Source organism: Anser brachyrhynchus, assembly GCF_964034855.1.
Source record: "Anser brachyrhynchus genome assembly, chromosome: 2".
NCBI classification, from domain to species: domain Eukaryota; kingdom Metazoa; phylum Chordata; class Aves; order Anseriformes; family Anatidae; genus Anser; species Anser brachyrhynchus.
In genome coordinates this window covers 123,355,589-123,372,790 of record NC_137695.1, presented here as the reverse complement: position 1 = coordinate 123,372,790, position 17,202 = coordinate 123,355,589, and the positions used below count along the sequence as shown (strand labels likewise).

At 38.2% G+C, this 17,202-nt stretch overlaps 1 protein-coding gene across 8 annotated transcripts in view; it reads right to left on the bottom strand.

Moving 5' to 3' along the window:
- The window catches only part of NKAIN3 (sodium/potassium transporting ATPase interacting 3), a 372,372-nt gene that overhangs the window by 282,234 nt on the left and 72,936 nt on the right, over positions 1–17,202 (bottom strand). The window lies entirely within an intron of this gene.

Sequence of the window (17,202 nt, the reverse complement as noted above, 5' to 3'; positions counted from 1 at the left end):
TGATTGCTCCAACTGTACTTCAAAGAGCCTTTATACACACATTTCAGTATGTTTATAAAATAAATAAATATAAGAGGACTGAAAGAAAGTATATCTTCTCATTTTCATTTCTATGCTTTAGCATGCATGTCTGTTTCCCTATAAAACAATTTCCAGGTAAAGAACCAGTATCATTTCTATTGCTCTGTTTCTCCACTTAAAATGTAATTCCCATAGAATTATCGTGGAAAATACAGAACAAAAGCAAAATACAATTTTACAGGATCTTAATCCAATGACTTTCATTAACACACACAGACTTGTGAGCTATTTCTACCACTGACTGCTGTTTAACATCATGAAGCTAATTAGGTCAAACCAATAATCAATGCATCACCATCTACCCTGTTAACACCAACAGTCTGTGGTTTGTTATAGAAGACAATATACATGATTTAAAATGAAAGCATTTCTCTGCATTAGGAAGGAGTATTCTGCTGATTCAAAAAGAGCCAAGGGGTGCTGCAGATGCATTCAAAGAATGCTTTAATATAAGTTTAGTTAGTACTAATCGCACCTATAAACTTGTTTGGCACCCTTGCCTAGTTTCCAGATAGTATTATTGCTGTCATTCAAATGGTTCGTGTACTTAACTTGAGCTGTTAAGATTTAAGAACTGGTCTAGAATATCTCAAAAGGTTCAGATAAAGTGCTTTTTAATTTAAGTAACAGGTGAGAATGATTTAAGTCCAAAATCCATATTCTGTTCTCCATTATACTAGTGTAAATCCACAATAACACTGTCAGCCAATTTATTTCAGATTCATTCTTGCTTAACTGTGATGAGAATCTGGTCTTGTAGGTTGAATTCAGTCAAAAATCAGACATGGAGCTTTGCACGTTTTTTTTTCTTACTAAAGGATTAAACTATGTCAGACTTTTACAATTTAGTGTCTGTTTCAGATTGCCAACTTAGAAAATGATATAAAAATATTCAGTGTCTACCTAGTGTTCACTGCAATTCAAAATATCAGTATTATTCATATGAAAAGTTTAATTGAAGTCCTTGGAATGCAGAAGATAGAGAGAGTTACTGACATCAGTATGTAAAGCTTAGCCCTGACAAGGTGTAACAGAAATAGGAAGGCTGTCTACTGTCATAAATGAAGAAGGTAAATGAGCTAAGACTCCAAAATACTTATTAATAAGGATTAGGACATGCAGCAAAGTATAATCTTTTCACTGTGGGTCCAGCATGCTCCCTGCTGTGCTGCAGATGTTCCATCAGCATTTCAACACAAATGGTGGCCACTAGGATTCAGTAGCACAGTGTGGTGCAGTCTAATAGGCATATTTGTCTTTTATTCAGCAGCTAATGGGTTAAAAATTCTTAATACCCCTGAGCTCCACCATTTGTCTCAGAAAAAAATATATATAAATGAAGCATCAACACTCTACATCTTCCTGCCTGATGAATTTTCTCATTTGCCAAAGCATCAGTCTATTCAAATAGCACTAAGAACCGTGATCACACTATTTCATTTTGCTCATTTCTACCAAATACAGCATGCATTCAACTGTTTCTTTTTTTTTTTTGTATGTTTCTTTTGCCTCTACAATCTTCCACAGCTTTCATCCTAGCAAACATCTGTATGCATCTTGATGCAAACATAACTCACCTATTATGCCTTACCTACTAGTTCAAGAAACTGATACCACTGAATAGAAAATCAATTTTTTGGAAGTTAACTATCAATATATATTCTGTGGTATATTGTTACAAAGGATGATTATACAATTCCCATTTAATTTTAATCTAACTCTTTAAAGATGACAAGTGTACATGAATTATAATAAAGCCCAAACAGGAAGGCTATTATAAAAAATTTGGGCTACAGCATTCACTTTGACAAACAGATGCAACATTTTGACCGCTAATCACCCTGGGCTTTTTCCTCTGCGTCCACCCAAGTTTCATGCTGACCTATTAATTTTAATCACTTGCTGGACTCTCATTTAATGGTTCAATGAATATAATACACCGGTGCTTTTCTTTGCATAAAGAGGTTTGGTAAGCAAAATAACTTTTTAAACTGAATATAGCACTTTTTTTTTTCTGTAAATGTTATACACATTTCAACTTTTTATTTATTAATAAAAGCTTATCTAAATTATTTTTAAACTAAGTTTTAGGCCTTTCAACAGACCTATGAATATGTTACCTGCTCCTGACCTTGCCATATCTGAATTCACGTTCACTCTTCAAGATGCATATTCTTAATAAGGAGCCTAATCCTGTGAGATACTGAGTGTTTTTTAAGAGATGATGAAGCCATTCTTTTTCAACCTCTTACCAGCTTACTCAAATTGCACTTTCTCTTTTTAGGAGCCATTCATTCTCCTCAAGGACCAAGTTATTTGTTTCCAGAAAGTCTGATGGTGCTAGAACTACAATTAATGCTGCAGTACTTTCAGCACTAAACTTTACATTGCTTCATAACTCCCAATGAAAAGAAAAACATATTTTGTCAGACAACCTATTTTGTGTCCTTGAATAAAATGTATTTATAAGGCAATTCCTAATTAATCCTTTTTGTATTCGGACAGTTCATACACATTTTTCTTCTACCTGAACTATGATTCCACTGCACATTCCCCCTTCACTGAAAGTGAGAAATTCAAAAAATTAAATCAGAAGCTGAACTATTACTGTACTTATATAGAATAAACTGAAGTAAACTGAACTTTAACATCAACACCATGATAAAAAAATGCCATTCCTTGGCCATTTTGTAACTAGTCCAGAAGTTGATGAAAAGGCAATTAGAATAGAGCAGCTCCAAAGTCAGCATCCCCTTTTTACAGGAAATTCTGACATTTTAAAGAATGTTTCATTCTTGTTAAGCTCAAAGGGGAACTTTCAACCTTTTCTCAAGCAAAATAAGGATCCAGATTCTCAGGTTCACCTCAGCACAACTACAAATTCAGAAATTGTAACTCAAGTCTACATGATCAAGCCCTTCCTCTTTGTTAAGGTAATCAAGAGTCTGAAAGCTCCCTAGGTTTCCATACTCCTGAATTGGAAATGTTAAAACCATCAATTTAAGTAGACCTTCTTTGTGACTCCAGACCACCTGTTAAGAAGCTTTGATTCAACCAGAATCTTGCTAAAAGGCAGGAGCCAAGATCCACCTGATGCCTAGCTTTGCACTGGAAACCTCACATCTCTGACCTCACAGTTCTTCCTATAGAAGGGACTGCAGAAGGAACGTGTCCTGATGCTTGTTCCACAAGGCATTCCTTAGGATCCTAGACAGCAAACAAAACCTCTGGAGCTGCAGATCCAATGTGAAATTTACCCTTCTAAGATATCATCCCTAGTTGTTAACAGCTAAAAGACAAGTTTTTCCTGAGTTGCAGAAGTTACTATAAGGTATCATTCAGTCCACAGAAGTTCCTTGACGGGTAACCTTGAAGACCAAGGAGCTCATCCCAGCCACAGAGTGGATACAGAACAGAAATGAGGATGCAAGTTGATGCATGCAGCATCACTGATTTATTTCCATGTATGTCAGAGCCAGACTCTAAATTCAGTAGAAACTAGATGAATACATCTTTGAGCCTAGTTGATGTGGGCACTTACACACTGGCAGAGGACTTGGACTGTCTTGGCTACTGAGCAGCTGTAAAATGATAGCATGTTTTAATCACTTTTACAGCAGCTGGAGAGGAGCCAGCAATCTACAGATAAAGGGCTACAAGTTACTTAATGTACCCATTAAATATGTCTTATTGTTAGCAGTACCGAAGATTAATGACTAAAATGAAAGTGAAAAGATAACACTGGTAGGTGACAGTTTTACTTAATCAAAGAGCCTCTGGGGCCTCTAGAAGTGCATCAGGGTCACAGGGATTTATTTTCTTCCTAGGGTATTTAGACAGATTTGTTTTCCAATGCTGCTGCAGAGACTCCCTATATTTACACTATACAAAAGCTGTATGGAAGACAAAGGCAAAGGTCTCATAGCAATAGCTCTAGCTAGTGACTGGCTTTCAGTCTCTGCTCCTCACAAGCATCCGTGCTGGTTTTGGATGACTTGCTGAGGCAATTCAGGTACTAAACTTAGCTAGACGTAAGGGAAGACCATAGTCTACCTCTGCAATCAATGGCAATTAGTACATACATTTACATTTAATTTACATTTAGGCTCCTCACACCTTTAATTTAATGAATTGTACCATACAGAGGTCTCTAATTATCCATTGACCAAAAGGCAAGATTAGACTTTTCTCACTGAAGCACTCCAGCTACATGCTTAAATTAGACTGGATTAAGATTTAGAATGTAGCTCAGTGGAGCACCAAGCAGAGCCAGGAATTCAGGTCTCAGAGCAATATAAATCCATTAGCTGAGAGTCTGACACTTCACAGTCTGTAAAATGGGAGTAACTGTATTTCCTTCTTTCACAGTGCTATGAAACTACCTATATAAAACATTAAAATACTCAGTCCATGAAGATAAGGCACTTCAGATCACTAAGTATTATGAAAGAATGTTACAGCAAATATCCACGAGTTTAAAAGTATTCGAATTAAAGGATATTGTTGAAAGTAAACTTCATCTAAAGTTTTCAAGGTAAGCATTTCTTACACCTTCCATTGTACTCAGGTGAGAGAATCCCAGGATCTAATATTTGTAAGCAATAAGAAATTTCTAATGGAAAGAAGTATCTACCTTGGAAAAATAAAACATTAGAAAATTTAGTTACTTGAAAAATAACTTACCTGAGTTTTGTGAGAAGCAAACGTGACGCTACAAGAAGGGCCGGAGGGTAGAGCCGGGGAACTATAGGCCTGTTAGTTTGACCTCAGTGCCAGGGAGGCTCATGGAGCAGATTATCTTGAGTGTCATCACGCGGCACTTACAGGGCAACCAGGCGATCAGGCCCGGTCAGCATGGGTTTATGAAAGACAGGTCCTGCTTGATGAACCTGATCTCCTTCTATGACAAAGTGACACGCTTAGTGGATGAGGGAAAGGCTGTGGATGTGGTCTACCTTGACTTCAGTAAGGCTTTTGACACCATTTCCCACAGCATTCTCCTCAAGAAACTGGCTGCTCGTGGCTTGGACTGCCATACGCTTCGTTGGGTTAAAAACTGGTAGGATAGCCGGGACAAAGAGTTGTGGTGAATGGAGTCAAATCCAGTTGAAGGCCAGTCACTAGTGGAGTCCCCCAGGGCTCAGTACTGGGGCCGGTCCTCTTTAATATCTTTATTGATGATCTGGATGAGGGGATCAAGTGCACCCTTAGTAAGTTTGCAGATGACACCAAGTTAGGTGCGTGTGTCGATCTGCTCGAGGGTAGGAAGGTTCTGCAGGAGGATCTGGGTAGGTTGGACCGAAGGGCTGAGGCCAACTGTATGAAGTTCAACAAGGTCAAGTGCCGGGTCCTGCACCTGGGGCGCAGCAACCCCAAGCAGAGCTACAGGCTGGGAGATGAGTGGTTGGAAAGCTGCCTGGCAGAGAAGGACCTGGGAGTACTGGTTGATAGGCAGCTGAATATGAGCCAGCAGTGTGCTCAGGTGGCCAAGAAGGCCAACAGCATCCTGGCTTGCATAAGAAGCAGTGTAGCCAGCAGGTCTAGGGAAGTGATTGTCCCCCTGTACTTGGCTCTGGTAAGGCCGCACCTCGAGTACTGTGTTCAGTTTTGGGCCTCTCGCTACAAGAAGGACATGGAGGTGCTTGAGAGAGTCCAGAAAAGTGCAGCAAAGCTGGTGAGGGGTCTGGAGAACAAGTCTTATGAGGAGCGGCTGAGGGAGCTGGGATTGTTCAGCCTGGAGAAGAGGAGGCTCAGGGGTGACCTTATCGCTCTCTATAGGTCCCTTAAAGGAGGCTGTAGCGAGGTGGGGGTTGGTCAATTCTCCCACGTGCCTGGTGACAGGACAAGGGGGAATGGACTAAAGTTGTGCCAGGGGAGGTTTAGGTTGGATATTAGGAGGACCTTCTTTACGGAAAGGGTTGTGAGGCATTGGAATGGGCTGCCCAGGGAAGTGGTTGAGTCACCATCCCTGGAGGTCTTTAAGAGACATTTAGATGTTGAACTTAGTGATATGGTTTAGTGAAGGACTTGTCAGTGTTAGGTCAGAGGTTGGACTAGGTGATCTTGGAGGTCTCTTCCAACCTAGACGATTCTGTGATTCTGTGAAAATAGTATTTGTGAGGTGCTGATTATGCAGGTAAGTGCTCTTGAGTATTTCCATGAGGAAATTAATAAACACATATTCAAAAGAATGGAATACTACCTACATAAGGGCCGTATTAGCAGGCTGCCCTCCATTACAAAGTTGTTGACTACCTGCACATCTATTGAATCTTTTGTCTCTTAGCTAAATGTAATCAGATGTGAAGGACACGAGCCTATACTATGTATGGGTCACTGCCTGAATTTCCACAAGCCACAAGGTGGAGAAAACTACTGAAAATCAGTGACAGTAGATGCTACTTCCTGCTATAAAAACTATGAGACACTACAGAAATAGGCACTTGGTTCTGAGTCTTAGCAAAAACATTCACAGGGAACTCAAAAATCCCTTACAAATGAAATATTTTTTCTCAGTATTCAAGCATATGTAATTTGGCTTACCTAACTATATAGTATGGTTCCTTTGACAGTATTATTGTATATACTGTGGCAGATTAAAACTACTCGTGTTGATTTCAGAGACAGTCAAGTAGATCACTCAAATTGCTATGTCAAAAATTGTATTAATTATTCAAAATGAAAAGAGTTCAGCAAGTGCCCCTTTTTTCTTTTATCTTAGAAGGATGACATAGGAAAAAAGATATTTTCAGATATTTTCCAATGGGCATCTAGTATTTAACGCATCTGCTTTTTTTGAGTAAATGTATAGCATTCACAGTGAACTGAAAATATCTCATTTAAAGAAAAATGCACTTACTCATTTGGAAAAGTTATACCTATTCATGATCTAGCTCTACATTCTGAAGGTATTTTTAAGTCTAGGAAATTATTCTAGCAGTTGAATAGCTGCTATAGTTGAAGGAAGCTTCATAACTGGAGCATGTTACACTTGGGAAAAGTTCCTTGATTAGCAAAGCTGGCTGTTAAATAGGAAAAAAAAATTACATTGATTATGGTCATGAGTCCAAGACAAGCTTAATTAAAATCAATGGAAATTTTAAAGAAAAAGAAAAGAGAGCAGCAAATGTTCTCTCTTAATTATGTTACAGAAATTTTCTCTAAGTGATACCTGTCTCACGTCACTACAACTAAAACAACCTACAGATTTCAGCCTATAAATATTATTCTACATTATTAGCTTAAGTAAGAGATGGTCCTTTCCCCTTTTTCTTCTCTCTCTATAGACTTTTACCAGGACTGACAGCACTGCTCAGCTTTTCTTCGGTGGCTTTTCTTTTTTTTTTTTTTTTTTTTTTCTCCCATCTACCACTTCTCGAGGCATTTATGAAGTGCCCCTTGCAGTTTTTTGTTTTGTTTTGTTTTGTTTTTCAGGTTTCTACTTTAATTCTGTTCAAAACACACAAGTAGAAATTAACACTAATGTAAAAATTCACAAAGTTCATTAAAAATCAGTGACTACGATTCAAAGCCTGCTGGGATTCCTTACCCAGGGTCCAGCACAATCTGGATGCTTAAGAAGAACACAGTCTAAAATTTTACTGGGACTTGTAATAAGGTAGTAGGTAATACAGCTGAACTCAATTTTAAAATGATAAATTGGTCACCTATTCTCAAAAGAAGCACTATTAGACATTAATGAATCAACCCCTGCGACTCTACTGAACAACAAAACTACATGCTGCTATTCTGATGACACATTCCCTGTTTTTACTTTCTGAACACAAATTACTACTCACACATGCTAGCAGTGAAGCTGTGGTCAGACTGGTGCTAATAAGTTGGCAATCATCCCTGATACACTACTGTTCATCAGATGGTGCTCTTTAATAGATTCCCACTGGTGTTACAAAAAGCTCTAAGCAGCAATAAAGATGGTACTTCATCCTGTTAAAAGGCTTCACTTGAAGTTACATTTACCTCTGAGTCTGTGGTACCTATAGCTATGGAAAGGAACAGAGGCAATTTGCCTCTGCCAACATCTTCTTTTCCTGGTTTGTTTTCTTTGTGTAGAAAACTGAATATAAGAAAATCCACCGCTAATAAAGAAAGTTTGGAAGTTCTCTTCTAAAATCAGGAAACGTAACCAAAACACACAAGTCACATTAGAATATGACAAAAACAAGGGTTTGCCAACTAACAACACCACTGCTCCACCTCTGTGTAATTTTTAAAAGTTAAGAAGGCACAAATCTTAAGCTGATTTCACACAAATGTTCAGCCCAGTGTACATGATAACAGCTATGCTAGGACTCTTCCCAACTAGGGTCATTACATGTATCATAACAGGCCATTAATTAAAACAGCAAGTCATGCACATTTACTACACTGACATCTTCATATAATGGGGGTGAAATATCTACATAGCCTTTTCTTCTTTTTTTTTTTTCTGCTTTCAGGCCCTCAAAATTTAAATGGCTCAGGAATTGAATGGTGTAAAGATCAGAAAGGTCTTAGACACTGGGTAATCTTATTGGAAACAGCAATGGTAACAATAATTTTAATGGTAACTCAAAAAAAAACAAAACAAAACAGACAAACAAAAAAAAACCCTACATTTCCAAGAAATATTCATAGATTCATAGATCTGTGCTGCTGAAAGCCAGAGCCAAAGAGAGTCTAAATTTTTTTTTTTTACAAAGTCAATTATAAAACCTCAGTTCGGGATGGAGTAACTCTTAATATGAAAATCAGTTCTCAGTACTTTATAGATTCTGTGGGCTTTTTCCAACATACAATATGAGTCTCTACTTTACATGGTGAATTCTGTCTGAATATACACATGGTGTTTTCTTTTACATCATTTCTCTTTTCTTAAAAACAGTTGGAAGAGAACGGAATCAAAAATATCACACATCTCCTTTAAAACTACGTTTTCCTTTTGTTCTCCCTATTTATTTGAAATAATCTAAATTTGGGAGACTCCTAAATACAGCTGAGATTCAAAAAAAAAAAAAAATCAAGGAAAAGCAATTTCCATCTTTAAATGCCAAAATGCCAGTGTACACAAACAATACAGGAGGAAAATGCCAGACCTAGATTTCAGGTCTGAAATCTATTGGCATTTTCATTTAAACCTTCCATAGTCTACTGTTTACTCCGAAAGAGACATTAAAGGCTTGGAGTTGTTAATTGTTCAATAAATCAAAAAAATAAAAATGCATCTATCTAACACAAGAGACAGTTAGAAATATCCTTATAAAACTGTGTTTCATTAAAACCAATCTCTAAACAAATTCAGAGTGCTTCATGGATTCACCATAAGGTAAATCCTTGATAAGCTTTCACTGGTAACTGGCTGTCCTGGAGGCTCTCTTGACAGCCATGGAGCTGAATCACAGTATATTGGTAGATGCCTACCACAAGTCTGTGCAATGATGAGGTCTTGGAATTGCAGCTGTGGGGGAAGTCCTTCCATGATGCTGAACACCTTCAGCCTTCTCAGGTCACAGACCTTGGGATCCCATCTCCTGTTATGTAGCAGAAAGCCCATGAAATCAGTGGGACCAGGTGGGAGGCCCAGAACTGCCACCTCATCAATTCACAATAGTTTACATTCTCTAATTTCATGACGTCAGAGCATAAAATGGAAAAAGCAAGAAAAAAATGGAAAACTGAATAAAAGACTCAAACATCTCTTCAACTCAGACATCTCTGTAACATGAATCATGAGCAATCATACATATTAGGTTTTGTACTGTCAGAAGCATGTGTTTAAAACATCACTGAACTGTGTCTCTTTTTGTTTTTAAAATATGTTTCATTTAAAAGAAAACACACCTGTTACTGATCTTCCAATTTCTGGATAAATTTGAAGGCTATCAGAAAATGAAGAATAATGAAAAGAATTTATTTATCGTGACACTTGTAGCAATGCTGGGACAAGGAGCATTTCCAAGAAAGCCTATGTTTACAGGATAACTAGGTAAGTTTTCAGGCCAACAACTAAACTTTCATATTTTAGCTTGTTAAGATGAACTAAAGCACTCTTTTTTTTTTCTTTTTTTTTTCCAGACTCTTTCTCATGAATGGTGCAGAACCACAGAATCACAGAATGGTTTGAGTTGGAAGGGACCTTAAAGATTATCCAGTTCCAATCCCCCTGCCATGGGCAGGGACACCTCAAACTAGACCAGGTTGCCCAAAGCCCCATCCAGCCTGGCCTTGAACACTTTCAGGTTTGGGACATCCATATCTTTCCTGGGCAACCTGTGCCACTGTCTCACCACCCTCTGAGTGAAGAATTTCTTCCAAATATCTAATTTAAATCTACCCTCCTTTAGTTTAAAACCATTACTCCTTGTCCTATCACTACATTCCCCGACAAAGAGTCCCTCCCCAGCTTTCCTGTAGGCCCCCTTTAGGTACTGGAAGGCCACTATAAGGTCTCCCCAGAACCTTCTGTTCTCCAGGCTGAACAACCCCGACTCCCTCCGCCTGTCTTCAGAGTAGAAGTGCTCCAGCTCTCTGATCATCCTCGTGGCCCTCCTCTGGATTTGCTCTAATATGTCCATGTCCTTCTTGTGCTGGGGACCCCAAAGCTGAATGCAGCACTCCAGCTGGGGACTCATGAGAGCAAAGCAGTTGGGGAGAATCACCTCCCTCAACCTGCTGGCCACATTTCTTTTGATGCAGCCCAGGATACGGTTGTCTTTTGGGCTACAAATGCACATTGCCAGCTCATATTGAACTTCTCAAAGATCTTAAAGACAATTCTGATTGCCTCAATGGATAGCTTATCCAATATTCTTATTACTGAAATTAAATAGCTGAAATTAAATAGATGAAATCAAAACTAATGGTAAGCCGTAATAAATTTAACAAAAATGTTGAACTCTTCAGGATTCCCACCAAGACAATAACTCAAAATCAGAGAAAACTCAAATTAAATGTTTAATAGCTGACTGATTTAACCTCGATTACATCCTGTAATGGCATAATGAAGAAAAGAAGACGTAATATAAAAGCACTAAAGATCACAAAGGACAGCGGGAGTCCTTAATACAAAGAAACCAAGCAATAGAAAGAGAAGTATAGGAATCTCTGAGACAAAGAAAATGAGTCTGTATTTGAAACAATCTTTTGAACAGAGAAAGAGCAAGATAGAGTGCCAATACTTCCCTTGAAGGCCTTGAAAACAATGAAATACCAGGCTCTGGAAATTATTTTATTTTCTTATGTTAAAGGATAAAAAATAAATTTAATTAGTTAGTAAAATGCGATTTTATTCCATTTGGAGTCATTTTCCAATACATTAACTTTCTCATTAGAATTGAGTTTTGTTTTGCTAAACAAAAGGAACCACTTCAACCCCTGTGGCATGAAGAACCATCTAGAAGATGAGTTGTGCCCCAAATTACTGCAAATAATTGAACACAAGTTCTACACACTAACACCAAACAGAAGTACTTGGGGAGACAAGCCCAGACTGACTGAGCAGGCAGCTAGCATAATGAGCAGCAACAAGTCAAAAAAAAAAATAAAAATGATTTGGAAGACTAACTATCTTAGCAAGGAAGATAACTAAGCAAGGAAGACTTGCCAGTACATGTTGGTCCAGTCCTTCTTTTTACCTCCTCTTCCATATTATCCCTTGTGATTGCTCATTCTTGCCAAGGTCACGTTACACAAGCATCACAGGAAGTGATTAAATACAGCATTCTGTTCTAATTAATTTTGCAATTTAAGATATATTGTTCCATCCGTGCAAAGAGTCATCTATCTGTACACTGCTTAAACATATATAAACAAAGCTAATTCACTTCACTTTATCTGTCTCTAATTGAAATGGCTACACTAACAAAAATAATCTTTCTATATAGGGTTTTGCACACACTGCATAACTATCAGTTTGCGTTACATTAGTTCAATTGCCACAGTTGTATGTAGTTCCCATTTAAATTATTAGAACTTCAGGTCAGGGACAGTACAGTACTTCTTTCTTCGTCTCAGTACATCTTTCTTCAGCTTTTAATACAACAGGACTATGACTTGACGAAGCACTGTAATACTACTAAAACAGAAACATAGTTGAAAGACAAATAATTATGAAAAAATAGGGACAACTAGGGTAATGTCGATCTGTGTCAATATGTGAGGCAAAAAGACAGGTCAGTTACTGGTGTGACTTCTAAAACTCATGTTGTTTGCTCTTCTTGGCCTAAGCAGCCATTTCAGCTAGGAGATATCATAACTTTATTCCGTCATGGACATATAAAAAATGTTCTCCCTGTTCACTGCCTGTGAAGAAATACAAAACCTCACTCACAAAATAAATTTGCCAGCTCTAAAGACTGCAGCAGTGACTGCTGTGGCTGAGTGACTACACTGCTGATCAGTCATTATAGAATCTTAACAATCTCATCAGTAACTTCATGCAGTGCTCAGAGGAAAAGGACTTTGGGCTTTTAAGGCAAGTCACTGCCTCTGGTCTTGAGTTTTTAGAGGTCTCAGCCTATGAAGTGAGTTTTAGTTGTCTAAAGTTCTCATCTATAAAAAAAAAAATCATACAAAACTGACTGATATATCAAAACTTAAACAAACAAGAACATTAAAAACAAAACAAAATATAAAGAAAAAGGCTTTTGGACACACCATCTCCATTTTCAAGCCAAAACAAGCTTCAAGCTAAACATAATTTGGGAACTATTTCAGTGAGTTTAACTTAATTATGTTAATCATTTAGATAACTAATTGTGAGAAGAGTATGGCTGGCATCTGTGGAGCAGAGCACATTTAGCAAGGAGACAGATGAAAAGCTTGTTTTTCCCTGTGGGGCAGAGGGAAAGAGAGAGGCAATTACCGCCTGCAGAACACAGGACCGCTTCTGATGGGAGGAGGACACGGAGAAACTTCCATGTGCTAAACCAATGTTTCTACTAGGTCCACAGTTGTGTGGTTTTTTTTGTTTGTTTTTTTTTTTTTTTTTAGGTTTGCCTTTTGAAGGTATTTTACAGGTTTTTTGACAAATGAGGCTTAAGGTGTCCACTAGTAATGTAGCTGTGTACCACCTACCAGACTCCAAAAGCATTATAGGGGTTATCAGTCTGCCCTGGGTGTAGAACTTCAGAACACTCTGTTAGGGTCTGGTCAATGTGAACAGGGCATTAATTCCTTCTGATCTTTTTAGCCTGGCCTTTATTTATTTTTAGCCTGGCTTGAGGGTGCTTGAGGAAAAAAAAATCATAATTGGGCCCCAGGTTCTATTTGAAAATAAGAACCACTGGACTAAACCTTGACAAGTGTGATCAGCTTTAGTCTGCTATTAACTCTTGCATCCTGTTGACTTAAACAAATAATTAAGTGCTCGGTTCATATCCAAGTGGTCCAGTAATTCCACAATTTTGTTCAGGTAAAGAGGGAGGAAAATCTTATTAACAGCTTCTGCTGTACTGCTGTGATTCATAGTCTAGGATTTTGCTTAATACTGTCCTTCAGCGTTGAGGTGCTGTGAGGGAGTTTTTCAATATACTGCCCCAGGGCCATATCCCTTTTTCTAGGTGCCTCTCCCCTTTCCTTCAGCGCCTCTGATTAAATCAGGGACTGGTACTCTACCCTCCAGAAACTGTTCTGGCCAAAGGAAATGGCCCTGTATCATCTCTGTGATTTTACTCCGTTAACAGATGCATGCTCTACTGCATTTTATAGTGCTGTTTATTGTTTGGCTTTTCTGCTTTATGAAGCATTTCTTAATAAAGTATTAGATTGTTCTGGAGCTTCTGGTTCCTATTTATTTTATTTTTAAAAAATGATGAAAATTTCACATTTTCTTTTCACCATTGAAAAACTTTCAACTGCATAACCACATCTGGAATAGGCTACCTCAGAGGTACATGGCATTTTCTTGAATGAGACTCTTACATGATTCTAGACATTTTCTAGTTCATTTTTTTTTTGATGCCTTTTTCTGTTCTGGATTGTAACTGTTCAAGAAGTGCAGAAAGGGCCTTTAAAAGTGAATCTATGCCAGATCTGAATACAGAATTGACTGTCAAAGAAAAACCTCACTTGTCCTTAGGACTTGCATGACAGCTACTATCAGTCATACCATACAAACTGAATACGTTGGCATCCAGGTGTGCTTATCTACCTACAAGCACAGCACAGTGTGAAATGTGTGTGCATCTTTCAAACGTTCACTATAGGCAATACTTCAACTTGTACTTTTGCATCATTCTCTTGTTCCTACTTGCCATCACTGGAGGGCTGTTTGCACCTTAAGTGACTTGCACCTCCCAGCTTTTTCTTTTCATAGTACTTTTCAGAGGTCACTAATCTTTGAGCTAAGAATCAAAAGCCTTTGAGAAAGACACAATTCTATTATGTGGACTATAAGAACAACCAGTAAGGGTAAATATTGTAGCGTGTTGTTCAGATATTGTCAGGAGTTAACAAGTGCCACCACTATTAAGAGGAAGACAATGCTAGCTCCTGAAAAGGCTTTTCTCATCTAGGTTGGGCTCAGTGTTTGAGGTGTTGTGGTTTTTTGTTTGTTTGTTTTGGTTTTTTAAATAATACTGAAAAATTCACAGGCTGCCTGATATGAAACAATTTTTAAATTACAATTTTTATAATTTCTATGTATATACATACAGATACAGCTCTGGTATCTCTGTCTAAATCTATTTATTTAGAGCATTAAAACAGACAAATTAATTTGAAATCGATGCCCCGATTGTATGAAACAACAACTATTGAAGATCTGAATCTTTCACTCTTGAAATGGTTCTCTTCAGTTTGAAGGGAATTTTCTTGAGCATATGTTTTAAGAAGTCTCAAGAGTTTCCTGCCACTCTAATGACATCTGCTTCTAAATTAGATAAAAACCACAACAAAACATTCTGCAGGCTGTCTCCTCGTTCTTCTAGGCACTCCCTGAATCTTCTCCACAATTTCTTGCCTGTTTCAATTCAGAGCCCTTAGAAAGCACTTTAGCCTGCAACTTGGTATTAGCAGGTACACCAACTGTACATTTGGTATTTATAGGTGAAATTTATTCCCATACAGTCAACACTAGGTCAGCCCTGAAGGCAGTATGCACCAATTAAACTGCAAGTGGATAGGAAGGAACTATTCATTTAAGGTGACAGAGGAATCTTTCAGAAGCCACTTACCAAGATTTTGGCTGCAGCAGTATCCAATTTCCCATGACTTTGCTTATTAGCTGCATAAGGGCAGCAAAAATGTTAAATCTACAGCAGAATATATCTAAACCTGTAACCTTTGCAACTTGCCAATAACCCTCATTTTACAGTTCAGAGGGCAAAATAACGTTAGGAACTTTCAGAAAGCAGCAAATTCTGCCCATGTTTTCCTTTGATAGCAGAGATATTCTTTGTTTTTGACCCTTGAGACTCTTCCAGAGGTGGAGAATAATGTAAGAGTGCTGTGGAGTCTGAGCATGTCTTTCACTTCAGTTGTCAGTTCAGCGAGATGGAAGCAGTGCTACGTAGCTAGAGCTAATTAATTCAATTCAGTCTTTTGGAAAGCTCTCACTTTGTATATAAAACTGTATTAGAGGTGCTTTTCAGGGATGGTATTTGCCTAAGAAGGGCTCTTCATCTTATGGCATGACTTCTTCAAAGGCTGATAACTAATACACTGTTAAATAAAGGCTGTATTTTCAAATTTTAAAGAAAGGATTCAGCCTTCAGAGTTATACTAACAATGCGTGCCTTAGCACTGCACTAAAAATACCCTTTGTAAGCAAACTCTTCATGATGCTGAGCATGACGCCAGAGCTCTCCTTGACTTTGGTACGGATTAGAATTCACTCTGCATATGATGGGAGACTCTGTGTATTCTGCAACACTGCTGTCATTGGTATTTAGAGGACATCACTATTTTGCTTTTTTACAAAATATAGTGTGTGATCTAAATAAATATCTTCGCGTGCTTAGTCTGTTAATGATGCAGAAGAAATGGAGTCAATTAGATTTTCTCTCATGAAAAGTATATACTGGTGCTTTGTGGATTATCTGAGACAAGGTTATACATAACAGCCTGGTGAACAAGCTAAACAAACCATTTCTAGCATGTAGTTTTCTTACAAACTCACACATTATAGCTGTTGCACCACATCATTGATCAGCTAAACTGCATGGTCTGGGGGAAGGTGTTACTTAAAAGATCAATAAGGAAAATAAAAATCTCCTCTTAACATCTTCTAGGAGCAGAGAGGACAAACTCAACACTCTCCTAGTATTTCAGAACAGAAATCAAAAAGGCAGAAAATAAGAGGCCATCTATAAAAGAAACAAATTTCAGAGGCAGTGGCAAGAACAAGGGACACAATTTTCACTATGTAGGTAGCATAAAGGTCTCTTTAAAACAGGCCAAGTTGGCTGTGCAGACTGAGGAAGAGAGACGATGCTCCAGACCAAAAAGCCTAGAATATACTAATTTTTCAAATCCTAACAGGCAGTAGTAAACAAAGGTTTCTGTTGCAAAGGGTTCTTCTTCTCCTATTTCTGTAACATTGCAAACAACTTCTTGAGAAGATGCAAGAGCAATAGAAGCATCCAGTCATGCTATCATGGGCTCTTGATGAAAGGACATCTCCTGACCCAACTCAGTAATTTCCAGCCCAAACCTATCACCTGGCAGAGTAAGACTGGCAACTTTCTGACTCTTCCAACAATCCCCGGTATCTCTTTTTCTCAATTCTCTCTATTTTCAAATAAATAACTCCAGTGAGTAAAAAGAAAGTAAAAAGACAGTAAAGTAAATGACAGTAAAATGACAACTAAATGTTAAGAGGGTAAATAACTCCTTTTATTCTTTCTGAAACTCCTTCTTGGTCATAACTAAGACCAATCTGGTGGCTTTCTACAATGGAGTGACTGCTTCAGTTGACAAAGGAAGACCGACCGATGTCATCTACCTGGACTTCTGCAAGGCCTTTGACACGGTCCCATATGACATCCTGGTCTCCAGATTGAAGAGAGATGGATTTTATGGGTGGACCATTCAGTGGATAAGGAGTTGGCTTGAAGGTCGCACCCAGAGAGTGGCGGTCAATGGCTCTATGTCTAAGTGGAGGCCAGTGACAAGTGGTGTACC